The sequence below is a fragment of the Macrotis lagotis genome, chromosome 1 (assembly GCF_037893015.1).
Source record: "Macrotis lagotis isolate mMagLag1 chromosome 1, bilby.v1.9.chrom.fasta, whole genome shotgun sequence".
Classification (NCBI taxonomy): Eukaryota; Metazoa; Chordata; class Mammalia; order Peramelemorphia; family Peramelidae; genus Macrotis; species Macrotis lagotis.
Window position 1 is genome coordinate 427,184,331 of NC_133658.1, and position 20,394 is coordinate 427,204,724.

General features: G+C 37.0%; 1 pseudogene; it reads left to right on the forward strand.

The window, feature by feature from the left end:
* The first annotated feature begins 4,187 nt into the window (after window positions 1-4,187).
* LOC141504278 (signal recognition particle receptor subunit alpha-like) overlaps window positions 4,188-20,394 on the forward strand; it is a 32,101-nt pseudogene continuing 15,894 nt past the window's right edge.

Consider the following 20,394-nt stretch of genomic DNA (forward strand, 5'->3'; position numbering starts at 1 on the left):
CTATAGCTGCAATTTAAATTCACAGGACAATCATAAAACCTATGCCAACAAATACAGAACAAACAAGTTCCTCTGACCAATTCTTTCTAAAAACAAATTTAATTATTGAAGGAAGAGTCTCTGAAATTGAAAATAAATGTTCATAGCAAGGGGAAAAAGTTCATTACGAGGTCATTGCTGGGGAAGCCACCTTAGAGGAAGATGAAGGCAGTTCCCTGACCAGTGAGTACCTACTATTTGACTTTCTAGAAAAGAAAGTATGTCATTTGGTAACTTCTTATTTTATCTAATTATTCTTTTTAATTATGTATTAGGCACAGTGGTTTCTTTTGGCTGTGTAAATACAGATATTTTTATCACCTTCTAAAGCTTGACTACCAGAAACATAGCCCCAGTTGCCCCATCCAAGATAGTAGACTGATATATACCTAGCATTCTTTCCCTGACCTTGGTGTGCTGCTATCTAGCCAAAGCTCAAAACTGGGGACCTTTGTTTGGTTGTTGTTTGGTGCAACTATGTTTCATTCCTCTACCCCAACATAATATACCTTATCTCTTAAACAGAATCAAGAGTCCATCAACAAATAAGCACTTTTTGCTCCTACATTTGTTTTTATTTGTCCTTTGCTCTCAAAGAGAATCATGTCATCAGGAAAATGATGTCATGATATGTAAATGAATTGGATTTAAGTGAGGGAGGGCTGTACATAGTCACCAGCCTCACTCTCTCCTCCAGAGCCAGTGTCAAGATAGCAATCAGAATGACTGGACAGGATGACCTATATGCAATGGAAGACCTTGGTCTTTTTAAGCTAAGATTTTTAAACAGGTCTCAGTTTGCCTGAGGCAATGCCCTTCCAATGATTAAGTCTAAGTAAGACTTGGTCTCTTACTTAGTAGAAAAAAAAATAGATTTCTGGAGAAAACAGAAACAACTGCTATTTATATTCATTCTGACACAATTAGAACTCAAAGAAAAACTACATGGGGCTTGACCTGGGCCCTGTTGTTGGCCAATTAATGAGAGTCAGACTGATTTGGATTTAAGACTTGTTTCTTAAGAAAGAAATATAACCTGTAAACCTGAAAATATCTTTCAAAATTTCAATATTTTCTTGGGCATAGCATCCACAGATAAGGGCATGATATTGTATGTGAACAGAGGAAAGGAAATAAGAAGAAAAAAGAAAGAAAGAGAAGGAAAGAGAGAGAGAGAGAAAGGAAGAGAGGAAGAAAAATCAATATGCTTTAGTCTAGAATATTCTTAGATAGAGGTGATAGAAAGAGAAGACCTAGTTGATGACCAAGAATTCTCAGAGGAGTCAGTGAATGACTACATTATTTAACAGTCATATTTAGATTCCCTGGGTCATGGAGAAAGTATTTGAATTCCACCTCTGACTACAGCCAATCAGTCACTGAAGCCTTCATGAAGGGTTTGAGCTCTTTCACCTCTAAAATGGATATTTCAATTCAGAAAGCATACAAAAGAACCTTCCCTCATTGAGAATAAAGTGCTTTGCAAAAATGAAAATGCCATTTAGATTCCTGATGACATTATTAATAGAGAAGTAGATAAAAGCAAGGAAGAGGAGGGAATGGGAGATAAATAAGTAGCATTATATTTAGTCCAAAGAAGTAGCAATGGTTCAGGTTGTAGGCTCTGGGTTCAAATATTGACCCCTCTGCCTTCCAACTGTAGTGACCTCCATCACTTCCTATCAGATAGATAGCACAGTGGATAGAGCACTGACCTTAGAGTCAGGAGGACAGGAACTTGAATCCAGTCTCAGCCATTTACTAGCTATGTGACCTTGGGTAAGTCACTTAATCCTGATTGCCTCTGGTCATCTCTGGTCATCCTGATTCCTATCTTTTCACTGAATCCAGATGGCTCTGGAGGAGAAAATGAGGGTGGTGACATAGCACAGCACCCCCTCATTCAAATCCAATTCATGTGCTTGTCAAGGTATCACCTCCCTGATTTCATGATCTTCTTCATGAATGAAGTACAGCTATTTCTGGCCTTCAAGGTTGCACTTTGGGGGAAAAAAGAGCCTTGTACCACAAGAATTTGAAGTTCCCTTACACCTCTAACAGACCTTTCTTGGATGAGAAGTCAAGTACTCTTCCCCCTGGCTGGGACCATGAAAAGCAGGGAGACTTCATCTAGAGAAGGGAAGCTAAGATGGGAAGAAGATACCTTACAAAGAGTATTTCAAATAACACTGGGTTGTTTAGTCTGGAGAAGGGAAAGTTTATGCTAGGGTTTGGGATTTTATCTGTCTTCAAGTAGTTGAAGAACTATCATAGAAAAGTAGACCAATGGACAGAAGATTATGGAAAGGCAGAGTTCAATTCAATGTAAGGAAAAACCTCCTAGTAATTACAGTTGCTCCAAAGTGGAATGAGCTACCTCAAGAGATAGTGACTTCCCCTCATTTTTCCATTTTGTAAACAAAGGCTAGATTGACTATATGCCTGGCAAGATGCAGAGAGAGAATTATTCTTTAGGCAAGCCTTGGACTACATGTTTTCTATTTTTCTTTTTCATTTAGGCTCCAAGAAGTTTATGAACAGAAAATTTCCTAAGGGTGGACACAAGTATGTTGATACTCAAGTCCTAACTCAAGCTATAAGGAAAGTTCTTGTCCATGACTTTGACCTAAAGATACCATAACTAGGCCTACATCCCCCAAAAGATGAGAGAGAGTAAATGAGCAAAATGCATAAATATTTGTGTATATACACTATAATATATATTGTAATAAAGTTTTCATTGAATCATAAGGTTAGTTCTGGAATAAATTATCTGGGACAGCATTCTTCTTTTATGTTCAAAGATATTCACACACACACATGTGAATGTGCATATGTACATATGTGTAAGCATATAAATTCCTGTATATATTTGTCTACAAATGTGTATATGTATGTATGTGTATGTGCATAAATATATGTGTATGTGTGTGTGTGTGTGTGTGTAGCAAAAACACCTCTGCAAATTTAAGGGGTTATCCTCCTTTTGGGAAATTGCTAAACAAATTCTTGGTATTTGAATGCAATGGATTATCATTGTGCCATAAAAAAATGTTGAAATGGACAGTTTCAGAGGAAATCAGGAAGATATATATGAACTGATACAGAGAGACAAGCAAAACCAGGAAAATGTATACAAAAACAACATAGTAAAGAAACTTTATCTGGAAAGACAAGAACTCTGATCAATGCAATGACAAACTGTAATTCCATCAGACAACATTTGAAACATTACTTGCTTCATGACCTAGAGGTAATGGACTCAAAATGCTGAATTAGACATACATTTTGGCAAATGGTCAGTAAGGCAATTTGCATTGTTTTACTGTACATATTTTTTAATGAGGGTTTCATGTTCTTTCTTTTTTTATTGATGCTCTTCTTATTGTAGAAAGAATAAAGAGTAGGAAAAATGAATACTTGTTTATTTTTAAAACAGGAAAGTTCTTATCCTATGTCAATTAATAATTCTCCTCTACTCTAAGAAAAGATTCAAGATAGATTCAGAGCTCAACTAATTTCAGTCCCTTTGCTTTTTTCCAATATCTTGTATTAAGCTGAGGTTTTTCTCAAATGTGAACTAGTAGAAAGAACACTGCACTTGGAGTCCAAGAGCCTGAATCTGAATAACAGATACTGTGATAGGTGATACTGTATGATCTTGTACAAGTCTTAAATGTCTTTGAAGGCCTCAGTTTCCTCATATGTAAACAGAGAAGACTGTACCAGACTATTCATTCCAGATCTAAACCCTATAATTCCATGAAAACTTAATTCTTGAAAGAAATGTTTCTGACATCTAGGAAATAGAAAGTATAAAATTAGGCTAAGCAGTTAGTTAGTTGTGAGAGTCAACATCTCCATGAAAATAAGTCCAAATACAATATCTGGATCCTTTCAAGGCAGAAATCCAGAAATGACCAGATCCAGGGATTTAGGCAGGAAGGTATAATCTGAGTTTGAGGTCAAGGGATTCCAAATAAGAGGCATCAGTGCAGAGCCAGAGAAAAAGAACAATATATACGCAGATACATTGTATTCAGCTCTAAGTTACAAAATCTAGTGAATGGCCTTGACACCATGCCAAATTAGGGTGAATTTAAGAGACTGGAATGTTAAGTCTGGAGAAGAGAAGATTCAAGGGAAAAATGTCCACCACTATCAAATGCTTAAAGGGTTGTCACAAGGAAGAAGGATTGGACATGTATCAATGTATCCCTAGATGCCAGAGCCAGAAGCAAGAGGTAGAAGTTGCAAGAAGGTTAGTTTAGGCTGAACATCAAATAAAACTTACCAACAATTATGATGGTTCAACAGTGGAAGAGAATGTCTTGGGAAATCACAATTTATTGCTCTTTGTAGATCTTTAAGCAGGCTGGCTGACCACTTGTTGAATATGCTTTAGAAAGAATTATGCCTAGAAAGGATTTTCAGTTAGGTTGGAAAAACTGGCTGATGGGGTCCCTTTTGACTTAAGATTCAGATTCTGGAATGTGGGACTGCTAAATAAAACTGGCTCCACATAAAAATTCAGCTAAGGCAGCATCATTTCTTGGTAACCCCTTCACTGCCTACGATTATCACCTTACTGACCCTTCTAAAAACACTGCCTTCTACCAGCAAAAGGTGAAAACAATTTTTTTTGGCAGATCTGTTTCTCCTGAGGTTCCTTTACTCAAAGAATCTTAGGGTTATAGGCTCAAGACTGGATGGGGCTTAGAGGACATCAGTTCAGACTCTCTTATTTCATATATGAGGAAACTGAGTCCACTGAGAAGAAAAATGAGGTGCCCAAAGTCACACAAATGATAATCAGCAGGACCATAATTTGAATTCAGGTTCTCTAACTCAAAAACCCTTTCCTCTTTCAACTTGTCTGGGATCAGAAGCAGGTGTTACAGTATAACAGAATAATCAGAAGACCTGTACCAGAGAACAAATAGGAGTTTATTTGTTCTTCTTGAAAAGAGGGTACAACAGTCATAAAATGAGTTACAGCTCTAGGAGGAGTCCACAGTTGCAAGGCATGCAAGCCCCTTTTATCCTAGCCCCTAATGCAATCTCAACCCCCTGACCTGCTACCTATTGTCCAGATAGCTGGGCCCACAATCATTCTGTGAGAATCTAGCCAATTGGCACAAAGCATTTCAAGTCCTATTTGCATAATTATTCAGATTTAGTTTTACCCTATCAAAGGCAGATAATTCGTTTTACCCTATTAGAGAGAAAATCCTGTCTCCTTACATATATGGAGTCAATCAGCACAGCATTGTATAATCTTTGTTACCACCTGACCTTGGGGAAGTGGAAATTTTGCAACTCGTGCTGATATGGCTTTGGGGAAAAGGAAGACTTATAGAAACCATGAGGGAGGCTTTACTCAGTTATAGTGCCACTCATACTATACCAGGGATTCTTAGATGTTTTGTGTGTAACATGAACTCCTTTGGCAATCTGGTGAAACTTTAGAATAATGTTTTAAATAACGTAAAATAAAATACATTGGATTACAATGGGGAAAAAAAGTTAATGAAAATATGCTTTTTCCCCTAATCTAAGCACACAAATTACCTGAAATCTAATAATGGATCCCCAAGAGTCTTGTGGGCCTTAGATTAAGAATTTCTGATTATACCATAATGCTGCACCTTACTTTGTTTCTTTCCTTCCAGTTCTTTCCTGAATAACCTTCAGTAAAGGTCCAATATGGAGGCCACATATATTATCATAGTAGTAGTTATAACAAGAGATATCATTTATAGAGTGCTTTATGGATAACAAAGCATTTTGCAAATATTATTTTATTTTTACAACAGCCCTGAAAGCTTGTAGCTGTTGTTAAGCTGTGCCAAATTCTATGTGACCCCCTTAAACTTTGTCCATGGAATTTTCTTGGCCAAGATACTGGAGTGGTTTGCCATTGTCATATTCCAATTTTACAGAAAAAGAAATTGATATAGAAAGAGAGAATATATGACCTTCCAGAGTCACATAGTAATTGCCTGAGGTCAAATTTGAACTCAGGGCTTCCTAATTCAAGGTCCAATATTCTATTCAATAACACACTTAGTTGTCTTTATGTAAAAGGTAGAAGCAGCCTTAGAATTGGAATTAATTAGCCTAAAACATTAGAACTAGAAGGAACCTAAGAATCATAGAATCTAAAATGTTAGAATTGAAGGGAGCCAGAAAACTCTTCTTACCTAGTCTTACAAAGGAACAAACAGGCTCAGAGAAAGAAAATAATTTCCTCATGGTCACACAGCAAGTCTGTGAGCCCCACTATCCCATCTGAATTGTTGTCTTTAATACCTCCTTTCTGAATACTAATATTTGAAAAGGTAGATTCAGGCTTTGACATTTCCAAAACTGCCACTGTGTGTTGGCTTGTATGTGTCATGACACACCAATTCTCATCCCATATAATTACTAACCAAAGTTACAAGTTTCCTTTTGCCATAAAATTTAACAAGTTAAACTTTGCTCATAAAAATTCAGCTTTGAAGAGCTCAGTGGCATGGTAAGCCTCAGATTCCTGTGCTGGCCTTCAAATTGTTCTAAGATATTAGGGACTACCAAGAAGTATGGAATCCCCTTGACCTCATATTGTCAATATTCCAAAAAATAAATGGAATCTGAGGTTGAGAAAAGTATGGGATTTTACAATATTGTACATAACTCTAAGGACATTATTGACTCTCTTAAGGATTGACATTCACCTCTCTCCCCGCCCCCCCTCACTTTACCCATGCTTCTCTCCTTCCTAATTCACATGCCTCTGATACATCTCACTTCATCCTCTAATTCCCTCTGGCAATGTATAGTGTTATGAAAAGAACCCTGGAAGTTAGAGGCAGAAAACATTTGAACTCCAAGCCCAGCGTTGCTACCTACTACTAGCCATGTAACCCTGGACCTAGTCTTCCTAATTTTTCATCTCAGTTTCCCCATATATAAAGGGCAGGAAAATAATCCTTTTCCTTGTCTTCTTCACTGGATTGTTGTAAGGAAGTTCTTTGCATACTGTAAGGTACTATAGAAATAGGACTCATTTAGTTGGATTAACTAAGACCTTCCCATGATTTGGTATTTACTCCTAAGGTAAAACATGGGATAATCCTTTTGAGAGGCTTTCTTGACTTATTTATTTTTTCAAAATGCTCATCAGGCATGAAGAGGGAAACTGTCCAGAACATAACAAAATGTATATGATAGAAAACATTTATTAGAAGAAAAGTGAAAATATATGCCATATTGCGAGTCTGATGGAAAAAAAGCTAGCCCATGTTACTCAGCAGGTTTTTACCAACACATGGTAGAGAATGTGTTTAAACAAGCAGATTCCCCCAGGGTAGGAGTTTAGACAGAAATCATTACTTCCCTCTTCTAGGAAGAGTAGGGCTTACACCCACTCAGCCTTTGTCATTTAAGGAGACTGTGTTTCTGTATTTACCATAGCAACCCCTCAGGCATTTCATAATCATCCTAGTACACCAGTCTTGCCTATATTTTTCCATATGTTCTCTTGTAGAAAATTTAAATTAAAAGAAAAAAGAAAACCTCGGGGTCTTAGAATGGATAATGAAGGAAGCCCTTGATCTGATGGCAGGAACCTCTTGTATTTCTTCTTCTTTCAATCATTCCAGGGGTCATTTTTTTTGTAATCTTTATGTTTATTCTTGCACCCACTCAGCAAGGGAATGAATCTCAAAAGGGGTCTGGCATAGATCAGTTTCATGGTTTGGGTGTCTCTTTCCAGTGTTCCATGTTCTTGAACTCTCTGCTCTTATGTCTGTCTCCTCTGACAAATATCAAGCAACAGTCTGCTTTGTGAGTAAAAACAGACTCTGGAAGAGGAATTAAGGCTTTAGATTTGGAAGGAAACAGATATCATCTAGTGAAACTTCCTCGTGTTAAATACAAAAGCTGAGGCCAGAGAGATTATAGTTCCTTTTACAGAGCAGGTATTTAATAAGACCTTATTGAGTTGGATTGTTACTTTCTCAAGGTCACATAGGTAGTAAACTGGGTTTAATCTCAAATCCTTCCCTTTCAGATCAAGACACTATCTCATGGATACTTAATGACTCAAGGAATTCAAGAATCTTAGAGTTCTTGATTCATATATTGATCCAAGGTAATTCCAAAGACTCAATGAAAAATTCTCATCTCGAGAAAGAGAATTGATAAATTCCAAGTACAGATTAAAGTGTAATTTTTTCACTTTATTTTTGCAAAATGGCTAATATGGAAATAGGTTTTACATGATTTCACATGTATAATCGATAGCATATTGCTTGCTTTTTCAATGTATGAGGGGAGGACTTAAAGTGAGGAAGAGAATTTGAAACTTTTATAAGAAAAGTTTAAAATGAATAAATATTAAATTTGCTTTTTTTTAAAAGAATGTTGGAGTTGGAAGAGTCTCTAAAAGATCATCTATTAAAATCTCTATCCAATGCAAGAACCTGCTCTTACCAACTTAGTACCTGTTTGAAAACCTCTAGTGATGTGAACTTCACCACCTTCTGAGTCCTACTGTTTTGAATTCTTCTTTTAATTGAACTGGTATTTATCTCCTTACTTTCAAACACTAGATCTATTTCTGCCCTCCAGAGCTATATAGAATAAGTTCCATGGGTAATTCAGATCTTTCCTGATTCTAGAGAGGCGAAACGCTCTTCTTGGGAGCCCTGGGGAGGTGGGGAGAGAGACAGAAGGCCACCCATCTGGCTGAGATGGATGTCGAGGTCAGGTTGAGGCTAGAAACAGTATAGTTACCATCTGTTTCTGTGGTTACTTTGAGGTTCTCTCAATTAGTGTAAAATGTTACAAGGATGACCAGAGACTCATTCTAATTCCAGCTTTCCTAGCACAACCCATGAGCATAAAATGAATTTATCAAACTTCAGGGACAAAGGGGATTTGATAATCACAGAACATTTTAAACTATAAGGGATATTTGAATAATAGAATTTTGAACTAGAACTAATCATTCAATTAACAATTTATCCAGGACCAGTCATGGTGCTAGAAAGACACAAATCATTCCACACTATCAAAAAGCCTACACTCTTATGGAGTACAAGTATACATATGAGGGTAGTCATTACATAAGTGTGTACAAAATAAATGCAATTTAATTTTGCAAAGGAAACACTAGCAGCTGGGGGGGTCAGGAAAGGCCTCCTGTAGGAGGTGTTTATATGAGCTAAGTTTTGAAAGAAACTGTAGCCAAGAGTCAGAGGTAAGGAAGGAATGTATTCAAAGAATGAGGGACAGCCTAGGCAAAGACACAGAAACAGGAATTGGAATGCCATATGACTAGAACATAGAGTTGGTAAAGGGGAATAACAGATCCTAATCTGAAATGATGAATTTGAGATCGATTGGGAAGGGTTTTAAGTGCTGAATATGGGAGTTTTTATTTCATTCTAGAGCTAATAGAGAACTAAAGAAGGACATTGATCAACAAAAGAACATGGTCAGACATGTATTTTATGAATATCACATTGTCTGCTGAGTGAAAAATCTAGCAGAAAAGAGACTTGAAGTAGAAAAGAGAGAGACTTGAAGCAGAAAGACCAATTAGGACACTATAACAGTGGTGGGTATCAGCATTTATTAAACCCCTGCTATGAGCTAAACATTTTACCAAGCACTTATCATGCATATGCCTGACCTAGAATGATGGTCATATGGAAAGAAGGGACTTTGTTGTTCTCCAGTCATTTTCCCACTCTTCATGACTCCATTTGGGATTTTCTTGGCAGAGATACTGTAGTGGCTTGCCATTTACTTCTCCAACTCATTTTACAGAAGAGAAAATTGAGACTTGCCTAGGATAGCACAGTTAATAAATGTCTGAGAACAGATTTGAACTCAAAAAGTCCTGACTTTAGGTCCATCATTCTATCCATTGTGCCACCTCACTACTCAAAAGGGACCTTGGAGATTATCTAATTTGTCCTTTTAATTTCAGACTTAACCAAAAGAAAGGAGGAAGGAAGAAAGGAAGGAAGGAAGGAAGGAAGGAAGGAAGGAAGGAAGGAAGGAAGGAAGGAAGGAAGGAAAAATGTAGGCTACAAAGGTAAAGGTAGTTGCCCGGTTTTATATATGTAGTTAGAAATGGAATTTGAGCTAAGTGACACAGTGCAGCTAATAAGTAACACAGAAGATAGAGCATTGGCCCTGGAATTAGGAAGACCTGCATTCAAATCTGCCCTCCTACACTTAATACTAACTTAACTGTGACACCTTGAGTTAACTCCATTGCCTTGCAAAAATCAGCAAAACAAAAGCCAACAGAATTTGAATTTAAATTCAGGGATTTGATACCAAAGGCAGAGTTGTTTTTACCTTACTCTGCTCCCTCCAAAGAATAGTAAAGTTCCTTTCTACTGATTTAAATGTTCCCTGGTATTGAAAGGTCCACCTCAGTCCCCAACCACCTCTCTTCCTCCATTCTATGAAGTCTCCCCAAGTTATTTTCACCCATAGCAACCTCTCCTAATATGAGGTTCCCTAGCATATAAAATATTCATTCATAGAGCCCTTATATATAGACCTAGGATCACAGATCTAGAGTTGGATGAACAGCAGAAACCATTTCATTCAACTCCCTCATTTAATGAGGAAATCCAGGCTCAGAGAGGTTATAAGGGCTTTACCCAAGGTTGCATCAGAGACTTCAATGAATAACACAAAACTGATAGTCATTAAATTCTGGGTGGAGATATTGATCATGATAAAATAGATAAGTTTATGTACAACTCCTCAAAAGACCTTAGCTATTGCATATCTCTGGATCTCAGTTTCTCTACCTGTAAAATGGGTATAATTACCTAATTACCTCAGGCTACTGCCCTCTGTGTACTACTATAAGTCTCAAAAAGCATAATGAATTCTGAATGTGCTTTGAAATGTTTAAACTTCCATTTAAGAGATTTATTTATGGTTTTCTATGAAATTCAATGTCTTGGAATTTCAATTTAATCCTCCCCAAGGACCTGAGAAAGGTAACCCATCCCAATGCCAACACCAAAGAATCTTTTCTTCTCTGGGGCTATCCTGATTCACTGTCTGCAGAAGTTCTCTACAGAGGAGTACTGGATCATTGCAATCCATGTCTGTGAGCTGCTTGGAGTGCAAATTCCAAAGGGATGCAGTAAAACTGGGAAAAATCCAACTCATTAAAAACTGACAACCCTTGGATCAGTCTAACTTGTCTTTGGCTCCATGCCACCTCAGAGATCCCCACTGACTGGGAAAGCTGACAAGGTTTTTGGAGGTAACTGTATCACCCTCATGGCTCAAAGGGAGTTGTGAAAATGGAGAGATCTGGGGAAAATCAGCATTTCCTGGGAAGGAAACTAACTTCCAAAGAAGTTCTAATCAGGAGAGAGAGATGATGATGAGCAAGACCTAATCTTCTTCAACTGAGTGTATCAAAATAAAAAAAAATTAAGAAGAGTTCCTCTAAATCTCAGCTGCTTATCATTGAAAACATCCTTCTGAGAAGGAAGGATAGTACTTTGTTGGTCTGGTATCAGTAACAAAATCAAGGTGGGGAAATATAGCTCCTAGACAGAGGCAACCAAATGGCATACTGGAACTAGAGTACACTGGAAGTAGTGTCAGGAGACCTGAATTCAGATTGCAATTTCAGATAGTTCCTAGCTCTGTGATCCTGGGCAAGGCACTTTATCTCACCTTTATCAACTGGAAAACAGGAATAATCACAGCACCTCAGTTCTAGAGTTATAGTGAGTATCAAATGAGATAATATTTGTAAAATACTTAACACAATATCTGAAATAGTAATAAATGCTTGTCATTTCTTTCCTTCGTTCTCTTAATTCTTTCCCTTTCTTTTCTTTCTTTGTTCTTTATTCCATTTCTTTATTCCTTCCTTCCTTCTTAAACATTATCTATAGATCTTAGGATCATAGATTTATAAAGGAAAAATACCCAAGAAGTCATTAAGTTCAGCCTCCTTGAGTAACAGAGATAGAAACAGGCCCAAAGAGTTTAAAAGAGTTCCCCAAGGACAGTAAGTATGTGATAGAGATAGGATATCAAAAGAATAACATTCTGAAGGTCTAACCTGTTCTAATAGTGAGGAAAAATCTCACTGTTCTTGACAAATAGAAAATCAAGATTCATTGCTCTTAAAACTTGACCAAAGAACATTAGAATAGAAAAGCCAGTATTATACACTGGGAAGAATACTGTACTTTATGAGTTTCTGAGCTCAAGTTTCAACTCTGTTCCATACAAATTTTGTGACCAAAGTCACTTTTCCTGAAAGAGCCTCTCTTTTTGCCTTTAAAATATAGGGATATGACTTCCTTCTTAATATTCATTGTCTATTTATGATTACTTATTCTCTTCACTTCTCACATTCTAATATTCTATATTCCTAAATCTACAGAAATAGGATTGAAACAGGGTGATGACTTGTCGAAGATGGCAGAGAGAAGATAGGCACAGTTCTAAAGTCTCTTGATCTCTTCCCCATCTATCACATGAAACAAACCTCTTAAAAGAAATCCGACTCAAAAAATCCCAGAAAGAAAAGCCAAGAGAAAGAACATCTACCTCAGGATTTGTCTCTAGCAGGAGCTGTGGCTGAATTCGGGTGGGTGAGTCTGGGCCCAGAAGGAGGATCAGCCCAGATAAACCAGACTAGCAGCTGAATTGGAACTGGGAGTCTGAGGGTCCAAGAGCCGGACCTGCTGGATCAGAGGTGGGGCTGGACTGCGGGGGCATGAGTCTGTGGGGGAGCAGAGGTGCTGGTGTTGGAGCTGTCCCCCTGGAGATCCTGGACAGGGCTGGGGGGAGAATTCTGGAGCAGGGGAGCTGTGGACACCATCCCTGGGCTCCTCTGGTCTGAGTCCCATTACAACTCAGACTTCTCCCCTAACAAACAAATGCAAACTACTTCTGCCTCAGGCCCAGGTGTGTGAGTAGAAGAACCAGCCCAGCTGAGGAATGACCTCAGGCCAGGGTAAAGCCCACCATTGATTGAAGGCAAAAGAATTCAATACCTCCAACTCCTCCCTTCAAGGAAAAGGAGAGGGCCTCAACCAAGGTCACAGACACTCCTGAGAAAGCAACCAGCACTTCCTACTGGCCAGTCAGAGAAACTTCACTCAGTGAGTAAAGCCTTTAGCAATCCCAAGCCCCTGTGAACGAGCCCCTCCAAAACTCAGGTCTCAGCAAAATGAAGAAAGGTCAGCAGAAAGGTGAATCCATAGAAAAATTCTTGGAAGGGAAAGACACTAACTCAGAGAGAGCTGGAACCTCTGAGGAGAATACAATCTGGTCTTCAGCACAGAAAGAATTTCTTGAAGAAATAAGGAAGGAGTTTAAAAATCAACTAGAAAATTTGGGTGAGACAATTAATACCTTGCAACAAGAAAACAAATCTCTCAGATCTTCAAATGGGCAAATGCAAAAAGAAATTAATTCTCTCAAAACCTCGATTGGTCAAATGGAAAGCTCTTTCAAAAGTACAACTGACCAATTAGAAAAGGAGTTGGAAAAGGTTAAAGAAGAAAACTCCTCCCCACAAAAAAGAATGGAGTCTACAGAAACTAATGACTCCATGAGACAGCAAGAGTCAGTTAAACAAAATCAAAAAATAGAAAAAATAGAAGCAAATGTAAAGTACCTCATCAACAAAACCACTGACTTCCAGAATAGATCGATCGAGGAGGGGCAACCTGAAAATTATAGGACTTCCTGAAAACATTGAAGAGAAAAAAAGCCTGGACTTAATATTACAGCATCTAGTGATGGAAACCTGCCCTGATATCATGGAATCAGAGGGCAAAGTAGTTATTGAAAGAGTACATCGATCCCCACCAGAAAAAGATCCTAAAATGAAAACATCAAGGAATGTTGTGGCCAAACTGTGGAACTATCAGATAAAAGAGAAAATCCTGCAAGCAGCCAGAAAGGAACACTTTAAATATCAAGGAACCACAGTAAGGATCACGCAGGACCTGGCTGCATCAGCTTTAAGGGATCGAATGGCCTGCAACGAGATATTTCGAAGAGCATGGGAGCTTGGAATGCAGCCAAGAATCTACTTTCCTGCAAAGCTGAGCCTTCTCTTCCAGGGAAAAAGATGGACATTTAAAGAAATGGAAGAATTCCAAAAATTTCTGATGAAAACACCAGAGCTAAACAGAAAATTTGGGCATCAAACAGCAGGTTCAAGAGACACATGAAAAGGTAAAAAAAAAAAGGGGGGGCCGTAAAAGAAAAAAAAAATTGCAATCCAGTAAGTTGAAACTGGCTATATCCCAGCAAGGGGGTAAAAAAAAAAAGAAAATTCTCATAAACCTTGAGAAATGTAACTCTAACAGAGAGAGTACACCTAGCCAGAAATGATGGACATTCATGACCTATCCATGAGACTACTATCTAATGGGATGTAACAGGCTTTAACCCCACTTGGGAGAAAGACTAATAACTCTCAGGAATTTTGACTCTATTTGATAGAATATACAGAACTAAAAGGGAAAGACACTGAGAATTTTCCAAGACTTAGATAGAACGATCTAAAAAAAAAAACACTACTGCCCTAAAAAGGGGGACAGGAAAGAGATAGGAGGAGGGAGGGGATTGAATGGGGTAAATCCCATTACACTAAGAGGTACAAAAAACCAATGGTAATAGTGGGGAAGAAGGGAGCAGAGGAGAAACACCTGAACCTTCTTCTCATCAGACTTGGCTTAAAGTCAACCTACACATACTCAGTTAACTTATAAAACATCTAACCTTTCAAGTATTAAAAGGGGAAAAGGGTAGGGGGGACAGAGAAAGGGAAGGGGAGTGGGGGAAATAAGGGGAAATAACAAAAGGAAGGGAAGGGAAAAAGGAAAAAGGGAAAGGGGAAAGAAAGGGGAGGGTGTGATATAAGAGGGCAAACACACTGAAGGGGGTGGTTTTCAGAAACAAAGACTGGGGAATATGGATAAAAGGGGGGGGAAGGGGGAAAAATACAAACAGAGGGAAGATAGCATGGAGGGCAATAAAGAATTAGTAATCATAACCTTGAATGTGAATGGGATGAACTCTCCCTTAAAATGTAAGCAAATAGCAGAGTGGATTAAAAACCAGAATCCTACAATATGCTGCTTACCAGAAACTCATTTGAAGCAGAGAGATACATATAGAGTAAAGGTAAAAGGTTGGAGCAAAATATATTTTGCTTCAGCTGAAGTAAAAGAAGCAGGGGTAGCAATCCTTATCTCAGACAAAGCAGCAGCAAAAATAGATAGCTTTAAAAGAGATAAGGAAGGAAACTTTATCCTCCTAAAAGGTACCATAGACAATAAAGTCATTTCAATACTGAATATATATGCACCCAGTGGGACAGCACCCAAATTCTTAGAGGAGAAGCTAAAAGAATTACAGGAAGACATAGACTGCAAAACTCTACTAGTGGGAGACCTCAACCTTCTGCTATCAGATCTAGATAAATCAAAACATTAAACAAATAAAAAAGAAATTAGGGAGGGAAATACATAGTTAGGAAAATTAGATATGGTAGACTTATGGAGGAAACTGAATGGGGATAGAAAGGAATATACCTTTTTCTCTGCAGTACATGGAACTTATACAAAAACTGACCATGTACTAGCACATAAAAACCTAATGATCAACTGTAGAAAGGCAGAAATAGTGAATACATCTTTCTCAGATCACAATGCAATAAAAGTCATATGCAATACTGGGCCAAGGAGGTATAGACCCAGAGCAAATTGGGAACTGAATAACCTCATTTTAAAAAATGAGTGGACCAAAAAATAAATTACAGAAACAATTAACCATTTTATCCTAGATAAGGATAATAATGAAACAACATACCAAAACCTATGGGATTCATTGAAAGCAACTCTCAGGGGATATATTATAGCTCTAAATGCTTATATGAATAAATTGGAGAAAGAGGAAATCAATGAACTATACATGCCACTAAAAAAATTAGAGAAAAAACAAATCAAAAATCCCCAATTATGTACCAAATTAGAAATTCTAAAAATTAAAGGAGAAATTAATAAAATGGAAAGCAAAAATCTATTGAATTAATAAATAAAACCAAAAGTTGATATTATGAAAAAAACAATAAAATGGTTAAAACTCTGGTCAATTTGATTAAAAAAAAGAAGAAAACCAAATTGCTAGTATCATAAATGAAAAAGGTGAACTCACCACCAATGAGGAGGAAATTAAAGTAATAATTCAAAATTATTTTGCCCAACTCTATGCCAATAAATTTGATAATCTAAGTGAAATGGATGAATATTTACAAAAATATAGGTTGCCCAGGTTAAATGAAGAAGAGATTAAATTCCTAAATAACCCTATCTCAGAAAAAGAAATTCAACAAGTCATTACTGAACTCCCTAAAAAAAATCTCCAGGGCCTCATGGATTCACAAGTGAATTCTACCAAACATTTAAGGAACAATTGGTTCCAATCCTATATAAACTCTTTGGAAAAATAGGGAAAGATGGAACTCTGCCTAACTCTTTCTATGAAACCAATATGGTACTGTTACCTAAACCAGGAAGAGTTAAAACAGAGAAAGAAAATTATAGACCTATCTCCCTGATGAATATAGATGCAAAAATCTTAAATAAAACCTTAGCAAAATGATTAGAACAAGTCATCACTAGGATAATACATTATGATCAAGTAGGATTTATTCCAGGAATGCAGGGTTGGTTCAATATTAGGAAAACTGTTAGTATACTCAATTATATCAACAACAAACTTATCAGAAATCATATGATCATATCAATAGATGCTGAAAAAGCTTTTGACAAAATACAGCATCCATTCCTATTAAAAACACTAGAGAGTGTAGGAATAAATGGACTGTTCCTTAAAATAATTAGCAGTATCTATCTGAAACTATCAACAAGCATTATATTCCATGGGGAAAGGCTAGAGGCATTCCAAATAAGATCAGGGGTGAAACAAGGGTGCCCATTATCACCACTACTATTCAATATTGTATTAGAAATGTTAGCATCAGCAATTAGAGAAGAAAAAGAAATTAAAGGAATTAGAATTGGGAAGGAAGAGACAAAACTGTCACTCTTTGCAGATGACATGATGGTCTACCTAGAGAATCCCAAGAAATCACCTAAAAAAATTATTGGAAACAATTAGCAATTTTAGCAAAGTTGCAGGTTATAAAATAAACCCTCATAAATCCTCAACTTTTCTATATATGTCTAGCAAGAAACAGCAGTAAGAGCTAGAAAGAGAAATTCCATTCAAAGTAACCTCAGACAATATAAAATATTTGGGAGTCTATTTGCCAAAACAGACTCAGAATCTTTTTGAAAACAATTATAAAACACTTCTCACACAAATTAAATTAGATTTAAATAACTGGGCAAATATCAACTGCTCATGGATAGGTAGAGCTAATATAATAAAAAGTACAATTCTACCAAAACTAAACTATCTGTTTAGTGCCCTACCAATCAAAATTCCAAAAAATTACTTTAACGAGTTAGAAAAAATTGTAAGTAAATTCATATGGAGAAATAAAAAGTCAAGAATTGCCAGGAGCTTAATGAAAAAAAGTGCAAAAGAAGGTGGCTTAGCCCTACCAGATCTAAAATTATATTATAAAGCATCAGTCATCAAATCTGTTTGGTATTGGCTAAGAAATAGAGTGGTGGACCAGTGGAATAGACTAGGTGTAAAGCAGGAGATGATTATAGTAATCTGCTGTTTGATAAACACAAAGAGTCTGACCATTGGGATAAAAACTCCCTCTTTGATAAAAATTGCTGGGAAAATTGGAAGTTAATATGGAAGAAATTTAGATTAGGCCAACACCTCACACCCTTTACCAAGATAAGATCCAAATGGTTACAGGACATAGACATAAAAAACAATACTATAAGCAAATTAGAAGATCAAAGACTAGTCTACCTGTCAGATCTATGGAAAGGGGAACAGTTTATGACTAAGGAAGAGTTGGAGAACATCACCAAAAACCAATTAGATGATTTCGATTACATTAAATTAAAAAGCTTTTGCACAGATAAAACCACTGTAATCAAGATCAAAAGAAAAGTAGTAAATTTGGAAACAATCTTTACAACAATGATTCTGACAAAGGACTCATTTCTAAAATATACAGAGAACTGAATCATATTTTTAAAACAAAAAGCCATTCCCCAAGTGACAAATGGTCAAAGGATATGCAAAGGCAATTTATCGATGAGGAGATCAAAGTAATCTATAGCCATATGAAAAATGCTCTAAATCATTAATTATTAGGGAAATGTAAAATAAAGCTTCCCTGAGATACCACCTCACACCTCTCAGATTGGCCAGTATGACCAGGAAGGATAATGATCATTGTTGGAAGGGATGTGGGAAATCTGGGTCACTATTACACTGTTGGTGGAGCTGTGAACTCATCCAACCCTTCTGGAGAGCTATTTGGAACTATGCCCAAAGGGCAACAAAAATGTACATACCCTTTGACCCAGCAATACCACTACTGGGTCTATACCCTGAAGAGATGAGGAAAAAGGGTAAAAACATTACTTGTACAAAAATATTTATAGCAGCCCTGTTCATGGTGGCAAAGAATTGGAAATCCAGTAAATGTCCTTCAATTGGGGAATGGCTTAGCAAACTGTGGTATATGTATGTCATAGAACTCTATTGTTCTATTAGAAACCAGGAGGGACGGCATTTCAGGGAAACCTGGAGGGATTTGCATGAACTGATGCTGAGTGAGATGAGCAGAACCAGAAAAACACTGTACACCCTAACAGCAACATGGGAGTGATGTTCAAGCTTGAAGGACTTGCTCATTCCATCAGTGCAACAATCGGGAACAATTTTGGGCTGTCTGCAGAGGAGAGTACCATCTGTATCCACATAAGGAGCTGTGGAGTTTGAACAAAGTACAAGGACTATTCCCTTTAATTTAGAAAAAAAACAGATAGCTTATTGTCTGATCTTGTTACCTCTTAGACTTCTCTTTAAGGATATGATTTCTCTTTCATCACACCAAAGTTGGATCAAGGTACAACATGGAAACAAGGTAAAGACTGACAGAGTGCATTCTGTGGGGGGAGGGGAGAGGGAAGCAAGATTGGGGGAAAATGTAAAACTCAAATAATATCTTTAATAAAAAATAAATTAAAAAAAAAGAAACAGGGTGACCTTGTAGACCATCAGAGCCTAGGATTCTAGGCAGAACAAAAGTTTAACTTGTTAGCCTGATCATGCTCCATTGTATCTACTCCCATAGGCTAAGGTTTGATTCCAAAATTTTCTCCTAAAATGAATAGTTTAGACTGAATTTAAATATTCCAGAGAATTACCTATTCCTTTTGCAAAAGCCTCTAAGGAAGGAGATTCCATGGCCTCTATTGGCAAAGCATTTAAGCATTTTAAAGTACTTGGATTTGAAAAGAAACAGAAAACAACTTCAAAGATACTCAGACGCAAACATACAACAACTTGGCTCTGACAACTCAAAAAAAAAAACTGCATGGAAAGTGAATAGATCTGAAACAAAATGAGATAAAATGGTGTCAGAGGAGATAAGGAATTCAATCACTTAAACTCTTTGGGTCTCACTTTTCCCATCTATAAAATGAGGGAGTTGAAATAGAAGATCTATAAGGTCCTTCCACTGTTCTAGGACCTGATGTTGCTCATTCAACTTGAAGATTGTGCATATGAAATCCCCCCCAACACAGCATCCCTGACAAAGTTGTCTTCCACATGAAGACTTCTTGTGATTGAGAATTCACTACCTCCTGACCCATCCCCTTCTTTTAGACAACTCTAATTGTTAATGAGTTCCTTTTTATATTTAGCTGAAATTTATTTCTACTTATTGGTCTTACTTCTCTATTCTGAGATCAAGGAGAACAAATTTAATATTTCTTCCTTCAGAGAAGTAAAATTAGCAATAATGCTATGCTTTCATTTTCTTTTTTCTAAGCTGAACATCCATAGTTCTTTCAACTGCTTACTGGATAGAATAATTTCACTTCCCTTTGATCTCAGATTCTCCTGGATATACTTAAGAATATTCCTAAAATGTGATATCTAAAATGGAAGGCAGTATTTCAAATGTGGTTCAATCAGGGTAGACAATAGTGGTTCAGACACTCATTTTATTTGTGAAATCTAAAATTGTATTAACTTTCTGGCTGTCAAATCATATTGTTTAATAAAATTTAGTCTATAGTACCCTAAACTAGCAGTTATCTAGTCAGGGTTCACCATTCTGTATTTTGTAGTTGATATTTTTATTAACTCATCTACAAAACTTTAGATTTATCT